At 61.1% G+C, this 12,500-nt stretch overlaps 2 non-coding genes across 2 annotated transcripts; both read left to right on the forward strand.

The window, feature by feature from the left end:
* The first annotated feature begins 8,385 nt into the window (after window positions 1-8,385).
* Window positions 8,386-10,200, forward strand: LOC142795057 (small subunit ribosomal RNA). The gene has a single exon (XR_012892726.1). It is a non-coding gene; the product is annotated as a small subunit ribosomal RNA (ribosomal RNA).
* A 1,719-nt stretch (window positions 10,201-11,919) lies between these two features.
* LOC142795056 (5.8S ribosomal RNA) lies at window positions 11,920-12,072 on the forward strand. The gene has a single exon (XR_012892725.1). It is a non-coding gene; the product is annotated as a 5.8S ribosomal RNA (ribosomal RNA).
* Window positions 12,073-12,500: the final 428 nt, after the last annotated feature.

Below are 12,500 nucleotides of genomic sequence, written 5' to 3' on the forward strand. Positions count from 1 at the left end.
GGCTGGTGGCCCACTCACTCGATCGCCATGTCTGTTAGCCACAGTTTTCCCGGTGGTGCCGCACCCGGGCTCGCCCCGGCTGACGCAGTTTTCGCGCCGCCCCGGCTGACGCGGTTTCGTGCCGCCCCGGCAGACGCGGTTTTCGCGCCGCCCCGGCTGACGCGGTTTTTGCCGCCCCGGCTGACGCAGTTCGGACTTAGCACTTTTCGGCTGTGCCTGGCTGGCGGCCCACTCACTCGATCGCCATGTCTGTTTGCCACAGTTTTCCCGGTGGTGCCGCACCCGGGCTCGCCCCGGCTGACGCAGTTTTCGCGCCGCCCCGGCTGACGCGGTTTCGTGCCGCCCCGGCAGACGCGGTTTTCGCGCCGCCCCGGCTGACGCGGTTTCGTGCCGCCCCGGCAGACGCGGTTTTTTGCCGCCCCAGCTGACGCAGTTCGGACTTAGCACTTTTTGGCTGAGCCTTGCTGGCGGCCCACTCACTCGATCGCCATGTCTGTTTGCCACAGTTTTCCCGGTGGTGCCGCACCCGGGCTCGCCCCGGCTGACGCGGTTTCGTGCCGCCCCGGCAGACGCGGTTTTCGCGCCGCCCCGGCTGACGCGGTTTCGTGCCGCCCCGGCAGACGCGGTTTTTTGCCGCCCCGGCAGACGCGTTTTTTTTTTCTTTCGCCCCGGCTGACGCAGTTTTCGCGCCGCCCCGGCAGACGCGGTTTTCGCGCCGCCCCGGCAGACGCGGTTTTTTGCGCCGCCCCGGCTGACGCAGTTCGGACTTGGCACTTTTTGGCTGAGCCTGGCTGGCGGCCCACTCACTCGATCGCCATGTCTGTTTGCCACAGTTTTCCCGGTGGTGCCGCACCCGGGCTCGCCCCGGCTGACGCAGTTTTCGCGCCGCCCCGGCTGACGCGGTTTCGTGCCGCCCCGGCAGACGCGGTTTTTTGCGCCGCCCCGGCTGACGCGGTTTTTTGCCGCCCCGGCTGACGCAGTTCGGACTTGGCACTTTTCGGCTGTGCCTGGCTGGCGGCCCACTCACTCGATCGCCATGTCTGTTTGCCACAGTTTTCCCGGTGGTGCCGCACCCGGGCTCGCCCCGGCAGACGCGTTTTTTTTTTTCTTTCGCCCCGGCTGACGCAGTTTTCGCGCCGCCCCGGCTGACGCGGTTTCGTGCCGCCCCGGCAGACGCGGTTTTTTGCGCCGCCCCGGCTGACGCGGTTTTTGCCGCCCCGGCTGACGCAGTTCGGACTTAGCACTTTTTGGCTGAGCCTGGCTGGTGGCCCACTCACTCGATCGCCATGTCTGTTAGCCACAGTTTTCCCGGTGGTGCCGCACCCGGGCTCGCCCCGGCTGACGCAGTTTTCGCGCCGCCCCGGCTGACGCGGTTTCGTGCCGCCCCGGCAGACGCGGTTTTCGCGCCGCCCCGGCTGACGCGGTTTTTGCCGCCCCGGCTGACGCAGTTCGGACTTAGCACTTTTCGGCTGTGCCTGGCTGGCGGCCCACTCACTCGATCGCCATGTCTGTTTGCCACAGTTTTCCCGGTGGTGCCGCACCCGGGCTCGCCCCGGCTGACGCAGTTTTCGCGCCGCCCCGGCTGACGCGGTTTCGTGCCGCCCCGGCAGACGCGGTTTTCGCGCCGCCCCGGCTGACGCGGTTTCGTGCCGCCCCGGCAGACGCGGTTTTTTGCCGCCCCAGCTGACGCAGTTCGGACTTAGCACTTTTTGGCTGAGCCTTGCTGGCGGCCCACTCACTCGATCGCCATGTCTGTTTGCCACAGTTTTCCCGGTGGTGCCGCACCCGGGCTCGCCCCGGCAGACGCGTTTTTTTTTTCTTTCGCCCCGGCTGACGCAGTTTTCGCGCCGCCCCGGCAGACGCGGTTTTCGCGCCGCCCCGGCAGACGCGGTTTTTTGCGCCGCCCCGGCTGACGCGGTTTTTTGCCGCCCCGGCTGACGCAGTTCGGACTTGGCACTTTTTGGCTGAGCCTGGCTGGCGGCCCACTCACTCGATCGCCATGTCTGTTTGCCACAGTTTTCCCGGTGGTGCCGCACCCGGGCTCGCCCCGGCTGACGCAGTTTTCGCGCCGCCCCGGCAGACGCGGTTTCGTGCCGCCCCGGCAGACGCGGTTTTTTGCGCCGCCCCGGCTGACGCGGTTTTTTGCCGCCCCGGCTGACACGGTTCGGACTTTGCACTTTTCGGCTGTGCCTGGCTGGCGGCCCACTCACTCGATCGCCATGTCTGTTTGCCACAGTTTTCCCGGTGGTGCCGCACCCGGGCTCGCCCCGGCAGACGCGTTTTTTTTTTTTTTTCTTTCGCCCCGGCTGACGCAGTTTTCGCGCCGCCCCGGCTGACGCGGTTTCGTGCCGCCCCGGCAGACGCGGTTTTTTGCGCCGCCCCGGCTGACGTGGTTTTTGCCGCCCCGGCTGACGCAGTTCGGACTTTGCACTTTTTGGCTGAGCCTGGCTGGCGGCCCACTCACTCGATCGCCATGTCTGTTTGCCACAGTTTTCCCGGTGGTGCCGCACCCGGGCTCGCCCCGGCAGACGCGTTTTTTTTTTTTCCTTCGCCCCGGCAGACGTGGTTCCCCCCCCCCCCCTCCGTCTTTCTTTTTGTTTTTTTTTTTCGCCGCGGCTGAAGTGGATTTTTCGGTGCCTCGACGCCCCGGTAGTCGCGGTTTTTCCGTTTCCGCACGGCCCCGGCTGACGCTGCTCGGTCACAGTCGCCTTTTGTGGTGATTGCAGACTTCTTGAGCGCGGGTGTTTTTTTTTTTGTTGTTGTTGTTGTTTTATTACGCATTCGCTCCAGCAGACGCTGTTTAGACTTTTTGTTTCCTCTTTTATCCTGCGACGAGGTGACGAGGTTTATTCGGTGCCCCGCCGCCCCGGCTGAAGTGATTTTTCCTGTCCCGTGCCGCCCCGGCTGACGCGGTTGGGACTTCGCGTTTGTTCGGCCGCCACGGGTTTTGGCGCACTCGCTCGGTTGCTTGTTGTTGCCACTTGTTGCGAACCCAGGTTTCTTGAGCGAGCGCGGGCGTTTTTTCTTCCTTTCTTTCTTTGTTCTATGTGTTAGCGAATCGGCCTTTAATATCACACGAGGACTCACAACCAACAATTTTCAGTTTGAAGTGTAAAAAATCTGCAGGTGTTGACGTAACTGACTTGCCCCGTACCCTTGAGTACATCCATGAAGTTCTCGTAGTACTACTAAATCGCATTATTCCAAGTGGAGAAATTCCCATAAACTTGCAAACCTCTACACGAAAATCGGTGCGCGTGATAAAGTTGAAAATTATCGTCCGATATCAAATGTGCCTTCTATAACACAAATTCTAGGAAAAAAAAAAAAAAAAACACTTGTTCGCCGTTTTCTGCGCCGTGACTGGCAGCACTCCGGCGAAGCGAAACGGGGTCGATTCGAGCACGATATCGGCGTCTTTCGACGTGCTCGCCGGCGACCGTCGCACGAGTACGTCGCACGAGCGCGTCTGCCGGGGCGCCGTTTGCGAAGCCGACGCAAAAGTGGGAACCGCCGCTCGGATGATCGCCGCTTTCGGCAGAGTGAGTGTTGGCACTCCGGGGAAGCGAAACAGCGTGAATGCGCCCACGAAATCGGCGTATTTTGAAGTGCCCGCCGGCGACCGTCGCACGAGTACGGTAAACCGCGTCAGCCGGGGCGTAGTTCGGGACGCCGACGAAAAAGTGGGAAGCGCAACTCGGATCTTCGCCGTTTTTGCAGGAGTGAGTGGCGGCCCTCCTGCGAGACCAAGAAGCATCGATTCGTGCACGAATTCGGCGCCTTTCGACGTGATCGCCGGCGACCGTCGCTCGAGTAGGGCAAACCGCGTCTGCCGGGGCGGGCTTCGGGACGCCGATGCGAAAGTGGGAAACGCTGCTCGGATGTTCGCCGTTTTTGGCCGAGTGAGTGCTGGCACACGGGCGAAGCCAAACGGGGCCGATTACGGCACGATATCGGCGTCTTTCGACGTGCCCGCCGGCGACCGTCGCACGAGTACGGTAAACCGCGTCAGCCCGGGCGGAGTTCGGGACGCCGATGCGAAAGTGGAGAACGCCGCTCGGATCTTCGCCGTTTTTGGAGGAGTGAGTGGCGGCACTCCGGAGAAGCCAGGGAGCGCCAATTAGCGCACGATATCGGCGTCTTTCGACGCGCTCGCCGGCGACCGTCGCACGAGTAGGGCAAACCGCGTCTGCCGGGGCGGGGTTTACGACGCCGACGCAAAAGTGGGAACCGCCGCTCGGATGTTGGCCGTTTTTGGCAGAGTGAGTGCTGGCACTCCGGCGACGCGAAAGAGCGCGAATGCGCCCACGAAAGTGGCGTATTTGGACGTGCGTGACGGCGACCGCTGCAGGAGTACGAAAAACCACGTCAGCCGGGGCGAGCGACACACGGCGGTCTGGGTGCTTATCGCTGCTATTATAGGGGCACCCCGGCAGACGCAGAAAAAAAAAAAAAAATTTTCGACCTTCTTTTTTGCTGGTCGAGCTCGGGTAACCCAGGTCGCAATGGGAGCCGCGCACGAAAGCGGCGTCGCGAGACGCGTTCGCGGTCGCTAGTCGCACGAGCTCGGCAACCGCGTCAGCCGGCGCGGAGTTCGGGATGCCGACGGCTAAGTGGGTACCGCTGCTCGGATGTTCGCCGTTTTTGGCCGAGTGAGTGCTGGCACTCCGGTGAAGCCAAGGAGCGCCAATTCGTGCACGATATCGGCGTCTTTCGACGTGCCCGCCGGCCACCGCCGCACGAGTACGGCAAACCGCGTCTGCCGGGGCGGGGTTCGCGACGCGTACGCAATAGTGGGAACCGTCGCTCGGATGTTCGTCGTCTTTGGCCGAGCGAGTGCTGGCACTCCGGCGAAGCGAAACGGGGCCGATTCGGGCACGATATCGGCGTATTTCGACGTGCTCGCCGGCGACCGTCGCACGAGTACGGCAAAGCGCGTCTGCCGGGGCGAGGTCTGCGACGCCGACGAAAAAGTGGGAAGCGCCGCTCGGATCTTCGCCGTTTTTGCAGGAGTGAGTGGCGGCCCTCCTGCGAGACCAAGAAGCATCGACTCGCGCACGATATCGGTGTCTTTCGACGTGCCCGCCGGCCACCGCCGCACGAGTACGGCAAACCGCGTATGCCGGGGCGGGGTTGGCGACGCCGACGCAAAAGTGGGAACCGCCACTAGGATGTTCGCCGTTTTTGGCAGAGTGAGTGCTGGCACTCCGGCGAAGCGAAAGAGCGCGAATGCGCCCACGAAAGTGGCGTGTTTGGACGTGCTTGACGACGACCACCGCAGGAAAACGAAAAACCACGTCAGCCGGGGCGAGCGACCCATGGCGGTCTGGGTGCTTATCGCTGCTATTATAGGGGCACCCCGGCAGACGCAAAAAAAAAAAAAAAAATTTTTTTCGACATTCTTTTTTGCTCGTCGACCTCGGGTGACCCAGGTCGCAGTGGGAGCCGCGCACGAAAGCGGCGTCGCGAGACGGCTTCGCGGTCGCTAGTCGCACGAGCTCGGCAACCGCGTCTGCCGGGGCGGAGTTCGGGACGCCGACGGCTAAGTGGGAACCGCCGCTCGGATGTTCGCCGTTTGTGGCCGAGTGAGTGCTGGCACTCCGGCGAAGCCAAACGGGGCCGATTCCGGCACGATATCGGCGTCTTTCTACGTGCTCGCCGGCGACCGTCGCACGAGTACGGCAAAGTGCGTCTGCCGGGGCGGGGTTTGCGACGCGTACGCAATAGTGAGAACCGTCGCTCGGATGTTCGTCGTCTTTCGCCGAGCCAGTGCTGGCAATCCGGCGAAGCCGAACGGAGCCGATTCGGGCACGATATCGGCGTCTTTCCACGTGCTCGCCGGCGACCGTCGCACGAGTACGGTAAACCGCGTCAGCCGGGGCGGAGTTCGGGACGCCGATGCGAAAGTGGGAAGCGCCGCTCGGATCTTCGCCGTTTTTGGAGGAGTCAGTGGCGGCACTCCGGTGAAGCCAAGGTGCGCCAATTCGCGCACGATATCGGCGTCTTTCGACGTGCCCGCCGGCCACCGTCGCACGAGTACGGCAAACCTCGTCTGCCGGGGCGGGGTTTGCGACGCCGACGCAAAAGTGGGAACCGCCGCTCGGATGTTCGCCGTTTTTGGCAGAGTGAGTGCTGGCACTCCGGCGAAGCGAAAGAGCGCGAATGCGCCCACGAAAGTGGCGTGTTTGGACGTGCTTGACGACGACCACCGCAGGAAAACGAAAAACCACGTCAGCCGGGGCGAGCGACCCATGGCGGTCTGGGTGCTTATCGCTGCTATTATAGGGGCACCCCGGCAGACGCAAAAAAAAAAAAAATTTTTTTCGACATTCTTTTTTGCTCGTCGACCTCGGGTGACCCAGGTCGCAGTGGGAGCCGCGCACGAAAGCGGCGTCGCGAGACGGCTTCGCGGTCGCTAGTCGCACGAGCTCGGCAACCGCGTCTGCCGGGGCGGAGTTCGGGACGCCGACGGCTAAGTGGGAACCGCCGCTCGGATGTTCGCCGTTTGTGGCCGAGTGAGTGCTGGCACTCCGGCGAAGCCAAACGGGGCCGATTCCGGCACGATATCGGCGTCTTTCTACGTGCTCGCCGGCGACCGTCGCACGAGTACGGCAAAGTGCGTCTGCCGGGGCGGGGTTTGCGACGCGTACGCAATAGTGAGAACCGTCGCTCGGATGTTCGTCGTCTTTCGCCGAGCCAGTGCTGGCACTCCGGCGAAGCCGAACGGAGCCGATTCGGGCACGATATCGGCGTCTTTCCACGTGCTCGCCGGCGACCGTCGCACGAGTACGGTAAACCGCGTCAGCCGGGGCGGAGTTCGGGACGCCGATGCGAAAGTGGGAAGCGCCGCTCGGATCTTCGCCGTTTTTGGAGGAGTCAGTGGCGGCACTCCGGTGAAGCCAAGGTGCGCCAATTCGCGCACGATATCGGCGTCTTTCGACGTGCCCGCCGGCCACCGTCGCACGAGTACGGCAAACCTCGTCTGCCGGGGCGGGGTTTGCGACGCCGACGCAAAAGTGGGAACCGCCGCTCGGATGTTCGCCGTTTTTGGCAGAGTGAGTGCTGGCACTCCGGCGAAGCGAAAGAGCGTGAATGCGCCCACGAAAGTAGCGTATTTGGACGTGCTTGACGGCGACCGCCGCAGGAGTACGAAAAACCACGTCAGCCGGGGCGAGCGACCCACGGCGGTCTGGGTGCTTATCGCTGCTATTATAGGGGCACCCCGGCAGACGCAGAAAGAAAAAAAAAAATGGGGACATGGCGTGCGTCACCGTGCGGCTTCGCAGCGTTGCCGAAGTCGCCGAGCCCTTCGACTGAGCCGAACGGCGGACAGGGAACGTTGGTCGGCCGTTCTAACCTGTCGGTGCCACGCCGAGACGTCGTTAAGGAAAACCGCGTCGTGGGCCTCTACGACGCCGTCGAGTCGTTGTACGTTTGGTGTCCAGCGTGTCGGCGGCGAGTAGCGGACACGTCGTTCACGACTTCGGTCTTTCGCAGTCGACGCGAACTTGCGGAGAGTCGTGGTGCCTCACGTTTTCGGCAGAAACCGCGGCGGAATTTTCCCGTGCGTGCGCGCACGACCTCGGTGCTGTGCCGTCAGCGTAGTGTTGCACAAACTCGTGGCCTACCCAAGGTGCGGTACGTTTGCGGCCGTATCCTCGGTGGGAATTTCGTGAGTAGGGTCGCAAATTCTACGACCTCGGCGGGTTTGAGAGCGACGTAGACTTGTGGCACGCTCAACATGCCACACGTTTCGGGGCACACCCGCGGTGAAATTTTCTCGAGTACGCTCGTATTAGGGCCCAAGGAGGTCTGGGTACTTATCGCTGCTATTATGTGGGGGTTCTCGTGAGCGGCGTACGCGAAAGCGACCGGGTGTCTGATATGCGGCGGGCTTCGGCCTCGTCAAGCGTGTCCTCGGGTCTGCTCCAGGGGAATCCACGGCAGTCGTCTGCAGCCTCATCCGCTTGATGCGTTAGGGGCTGGTTGTCGGACGGTGCCGTTTTACCACGATATCGAGGTGTGTTCCGTGTCGTCCTCGGGCGATTCAGATGCGAAAGCGCCGAAGACGCGGGCGTGACCCGTCGTCTGGCGGCTTTGCAGTCTCGGCTCCGTTGCTAGTTCCGGCCGGTCCACCGACAGTGCAGCGGGCTTGGGCAACCCGCACGGCGCGACCGAGTCGATGCAACGAAAAAGAGCGAGCATGAACGTGCTTCTTGCCGCACGGCTCCCACTCGTCTTTCGGGAAGGTTGTGCCGTAGCGAGCTCGAACGCCGTCATCTCGGAGTGCAAAATAAGCGTGTTGGGGCGCCTGAAGGTGGCCTCCGCCGCACACAGACTGCGTCCGGCCCGCCGAGGGCGAGGACGGACGCGCAGTCGAACGATTACCTGGTTGATCCTGCCAGTAATCATATGCTTGTCTCAAAGATTAAGCCATGCATGTCTAAGTACATGCCGAAATAAGGCGAAACCGCGAATGGCTCATTAAATCAGTTATGGTTCCTTAGATCGTTTCTTCCTACTTGGATAACTGTGGCAATTCTAGAGCTAATACATGCAGTGAGCCTGGAGCCCTTTGGGTAACGGGTGCTTTTATTAGACCAAGATCGATCGGGTTTCGGCCCGTATTGTGTGGTGACTCTGGATAACTTTGTGCTGATCGCATGGCCACGAGCCGGCGACGTTTCTTTCAAGTGTCTGCCTTATCAACTTTCGATGGTAGGTTACTTGCTTACCATGGTTGTTACGGGTAACGGAGAATCAGGGTTCGATTCCGGAGAGGGAGCCTGAGAAACGGCTACCACATCCAAGGAAGGCAGCAGGCGCGCAAATTACCCACTCCCGGCACGGGGAGGTAGTGACGAAAAATAACAATACGGGACTCTTTTGAGGCCCCGTAATTGAAATGAGTACACTCTAAATCCTTTAACGAGGATCAATTGGAGGGCAAGTCTGGTGCCAGCAGCCGCGGTAATTCCAGCTCCAATAGCGTATACTAAAGCTGCTGCGGTTAAAAAGCTCGTAGTTGGATCTCAGTTCCAGACGAGTAGTGCATCTACCCGATGCGACGGCTCGGACTGAACATCATGCCGGTTCTTTCTTGGTGCACTTCATTGTGTGCCTCGAGATGGCCGGTGCTTTTACTTTGAAAAAATTAGAGTGCTCAACGCAGGCGAGTCGCCTGAATAAACTTGCATGGAATAATAGAACAAGACCTCGTTTCTGTTCTGTTGGTTTTTGGAATACGAGGTAATGATTAAGAGGGACGGACGGGGGCATTCGTATTGCGGCGCTAGAGGTGAAATTCTTGGACCGTCGCAAGACGAACTACTGCGAAAGCATTTGCCAAGAATGTTTTCATTGATCAAGAACGAAAGTCAGAGGTTCGAAGGCGATCAGATACCGCCCTAGTTCTGACCATAAACGATGCCAACCAGCGATCCGCCTGAGTTACTCAAATGACTCGGCGGGCAGCTTCCGGGAAACCAAAGTATTTGGGTTCCGGGGGAAGTATGGTTGCAAAGCTGAAACTTAAAGGAATTGACGGAAGGGCACCACCAGGAGTGGAGCCTGCGGCTTAATTTGACTCAACACGGGAAAACTTACCCGGCCCGGACACTGGGAGGATTGACAGATTGAGAGCTCTTTCTTGATTCGGTGGATGGTGGTGCATGGCCGTTCTTAGTTGGTGGAGCGATTTGTCTGGTTAATTCCGATAACGAACGAGACTCTAGCCTATTAAATAGGTGCGGGGTTCCCAGCACCTTACAACCTTCTTAGAGGGACAAGCGGCTCCTAGCCGCACGAAACAGAGCAATAACAGGTCTGTGATGCCCTTAGATGTCCGGGGCCGCACGCGCGCTACACTGAAGGAAGCAGCGTGTCTTTATCCCTGTCTGAAAAGACTGGGTAACCCGTGGAACTTCTTTCGTGATTGGGATAGGGGCTTGCAATTGTTCCCCTTGAACGAGGAATTCCCAGTAAGCGCGAGTCATAAGCTCGCGTTGATTACGTCCCTGCCCTTTGTACACACCGCCCGTCGCTACTACCGATTGAATGATTTAGTGAGGTCTTCGGACCGATGTCCGGCGCGGCCTTTCGGTTGCGCCGGTCTGTTGGAAAGATGACCAAACTTGATCATTTAGAGGAAGTAAAAGTCGTAACAAGGTTTCCGTAGGTGAACCTGCGGAAGGATCATTAACGGATTGTGAAGGGTGAGCGCCTCAGCTGCGTCTGCGCCCGACACTTTCTGCCGCTGACCCCGTTTGGACGCGGGGTCGGCTTTTCCCCACGGGGCTGCCTGAATGTGGAGCGGCACCCCGTGACAAATTGTTGCGCCCAGCGGACGCCAACACCGCGACCTTGGACGGTCGGCCAGGTGGCGGACGCGGGTACAAACGGCGCAACGCACTCATAGGTCGGCTTTCGACCCGCCACTGCACCGTGGCTCGAAGCGCTCGAAATGCGCGACCCGACCGCTGCGGGACCGCCTAGTACTGTAAACAGGAGCGGCGGAGCGCGAACGGCGAGTCGTGGTTACGTCGGTAGAAGGCGAGGCTGCGCGTTCCCGAAACGCCAGCCGAGTGCCCTCCCGACCGTTCGAGCGTGCAAGAACGAGACCCGACAATCGCGCGGCGACTGCCAAGTACGAGAGGAACGGCACAAGCGTCGGCGGTCGGTCAAGGAACTGGCGATGTGACGGGTCCGCTGTGCACCAGTGCATACCGTCCCGCCGTCCGCGGCAAGCGCCTCCGCGTCCTCGGGTGACGGAGGCTGCCGGTCGGTTCTTGCAGGCGAGGGATCTCGCTGGCACCGGTTCGCGTTGACGCGCGGCCGGTCATGGCACGGCGATGCGACGGCCGAGGTGCGCAGTACTCGATGGAGGAACCGCACGCTCCGATGACCGTCCCGCCCTCCGCGGCGTATGCGTACCGACCGTAATGGTTGCAGCAGCGCCGGCCGGCTTTTGAATTCGCCACACGAAACACGGTGCGAGATCGCGGTTAGGGGAGCGTCGACGTTGCCAGGCGTTTTGCTTGCTGCCGAGGGAAAGGCGGCACGGCCACGTCGCGCTCGTCGCGATTAGCGGGTCTGCGCGCTTTGGGAAGGTGCCGCAACGACTTGCCGAAAGAGGAAGCACGGAAGAACGAGGGACTTGGACGTCCCGACAATTGAACGCACTTGCGGCCAGGCCCTTGCTGGCTTCGTTCTTCCGCCTCGAGTAGGCTCGTACGCGGCTCCGGCGCCGAAAGTGGTCCTTGGCACCGACTTCGGTGGACGTGGGAAGTGCCGCGCAAGTACGGCGCGCCTGGCTCCACCTGTTGGCTAAAGTAGGCAGCCGGATCGGCATTTTGGTGTGCGGTGGCAAACCGTGGATGCGAAAAAAGCTTGTGCGATTTCGTGGAACAAAAAGCGGGGGTCCCCCTTTTTATGCGGAGGAGACCGACCCGCCCGCCGTGGTGAACCGCGACGCCACGGTAAAAACGGGAGAGGCTTGTCGATGGGACCGTGCATCCCGCGCTCCACGGAGGCCGGGAGGCGGCCGCCCGAGGAAATGTGTAGCCGTCGAGGCCCGCATCTGCGTGCACTCTTATCCAAATGGGTGTACCGCAGGCATTTTCTGGTTAGGCGGGCCAATGAGAGCGAGCACACAACGATACCTACGGGTCCGGCTTGGAGAACCGGCTTCGACGCCTCCCGAGTATTTATAGAGGGGTGGACCACGAAAGCACTCGCAAGTAGCGGAAGCGAAACGCCGTCCGAAACACACCGTTTGCTCGATTTGCGGCAGCCGAAAAAGGCGCGGCAGAGTTTTGGAGTCCAAGCGTGCGCTGAAAAGCGCCCTTCTTGGCCACTGTTTGGCCGAGTGCCAGAAACGTTTGGTTTTGACTGTACGGAATTGAACAAACACTTTTTCACGACTCTAAGCGGTGGATCACTCGGTTCTCGGGTCGATGAAGAACGCAGCCAGCTGCGAGACTTGGTGTGAATTGCAGGACACACTGAGCACTGATTCTTTGAACGCACATTGCGGCCTTGGGTCTTCCCTTGGCTTCGTCTGTCTGAGGGTCGGATCACATATCAAGAGAGCCTTCGGCGCACAAGGGAACGTGAGCCGTCGACTCGTTTTGACCGCGTCGGCAACACGGACAGCACGCTGAACACCTCACAGCGAGCGCCAACAGCGGCCACTCAAGGGCGAGACGGTGGCGACCGTCGTGCCAGAGCCCAACCGAAACGGGGGCGACCGACTGCATTGAGGATGTGGCACCTCGTTGAGACCGCCGCAGGACTTCGAGTCGGAAGGAAGCCTGCAGGGAAAGTGCGGTCGAGGTTGCGTACTCCTCTCTGCGACCGGGCGCGCAAGAGCTGCGAGAGCCACGGACGCGCAACTTTAACGCACGGTAAACACGAGGAGCGAAAGCCGGCCAGCAAAGCTTCTCCAGCCGTGCGCAAAGTGCGCGAGATCGCAGCCTTGCGTTGCGCTTGTTGCCCTCGAA

The sequence above is a fragment of the Rhipicephalus microplus genome, unplaced genomic scaffold (assembly GCF_043290135.1).
Source record: "Rhipicephalus microplus isolate Deutch F79 unplaced genomic scaffold, USDA_Rmic scaffold_537, whole genome shotgun sequence".
NCBI lineage: Eukaryota > Metazoa > Arthropoda > Arachnida > Ixodida > Ixodidae > Rhipicephalus > Rhipicephalus microplus.